The sequence below is a fragment of the Suricata suricatta genome, chromosome 13 (genome assembly GCF_006229205.1).
Source record: "Suricata suricatta isolate VVHF042 chromosome 13, meerkat_22Aug2017_6uvM2_HiC, whole genome shotgun sequence".
Lineage (NCBI taxonomy): Eukaryota > Metazoa > Chordata > Mammalia > Carnivora > Herpestidae > Suricata > Suricata suricatta.
In genome coordinates, this window is record NC_043712.1 from 65,023,691 (window position 1) to 65,025,345 (window position 1,655).

The following is a 1,655-nucleotide window of genomic DNA, read 5'->3' on the forward strand; positions in this document are numbered from 1 at the left end:
CCCCCCCCCCCCCCCCCCGCCGGCCGCTTATACCCTGTTCCTATATTTCAAAAATAAATAAACATTAAAGTTATTTTTAATAGATTTTACATCAAACTCACAGCTGCATGCATCCTGATTTAAGAAGTATGCTAACATAATTTTCTGAGAAATTTGAAAAAAAATAGAAAAGAAAGAAAAGAAGAAAGAAACCCCATTATGAGGATATCAAAGACTTTAGGCAGACAGTGAGGGAAGGGGAGAAAACTTTAAAGTTTCTGAGTTCATTGTCAATCCCACTCTAATATTAGACCTTTGTAACAGAACTAATAAATTTTGATAAGAGAAGGGAATCAAATGTTCATGAGGAAGTATTGCTATAAAAGCCTGGCTAGTCCTGTAGCTCTCATTCATTCCACAAACATTTCTAAAGAGCCTGCTGGGAGCCAGGCAATGGCCCGAGAGGTCATACTGCTAAAGTCTCTGCCCTTGTTGACCTTAAATTCTAGGAGAGGGAGACAGACAAGAAACAAATAACCATGATAAATAGTTAAATGACAGAGCAGGTGACAAGGTGTACCTAATGCTATAAGAAAAAAACAATAGATCAGGTGAGGAGTGTTGAGAAGGCAGAGGAGAGGGTAATGAACAGCAACTTCAATAGGCAGTCAGGGTAGGTTTTATTGAGAAATGACCTTGTTTGTTTGTTTTTAAATGTTCATTAATTTTTGGGAGAGACAGAGGCAGAGAGAGAGAGGCAGACAGAGGATCCAAAGAGGATCCTCCACACTGTCAAAGCCCAGTGTGGAACCTGAACTCATGAACCATGAGATCATGACCTGAGCTGAACTCTGATACTTAACCAACTGAGCCACCCAGTGCTGCAAGAAATGACCTTTGAGAGGAGTGCCTGGGTATCTCAGTTGGTTAAGTGTCCAACCCTTGATTTTGGCTCAGGTCATGATCTCATGGTTTTTGGTGTCGAGACCTATGTCAAGCTCTGCACTAACAGTGTGGAGCCTGCTTGGGATTCTCTTTCCCTCTCTCTGTCTCTCCACTACTCATGCATGTGTGCTCTATCTCTCCCTCCCTCTCTAAGTAAATAAAAATAAAATAAATAAATAAATAAATAAAAACGTTAAAAAGTAAAAAGAGAGAGAGAGAGAAAAATGACCTTTGAGGGAAGATGACTAAGAAGATAAGGGTGTGAACAAAACAGACACCAAAGAAAGGAAAAGTATTCTAAACTGAGGGAACAGCCACTGCAAAGTCCTGAGGCAAGAGCTCTCCTGGTGTGATGAAGGAATCACAAGAAGGTGGAGTGAATGAAAGGATAAGAGGCATTAGGGGTGAGACCAGAAGTAAAGGGAGGGGCTTTGTAGCCATTCTATGAACTTGGCTTTTACTTCCACAGAAATGGGGAACCACTGAGGGGTCATGAGGGGGAAACCATAATCTGGTTTAGATTTTAAATATGAGTTTTCTGTTAATCGTGTAGAGATTAAGCATGGCAAAAGCAAAAGCTGATGACTACAGCAATGCAGTGAATCATGGTGATAACTAACAGGTTGGAAGTAGTGGAGATGGCAAGACAATATTGGATAACAGACATATTTGAAGGAGCCAACAATTCCCTTAACGAAGTAGATAAAACGCACTAGGAAAAAAATTGGCCT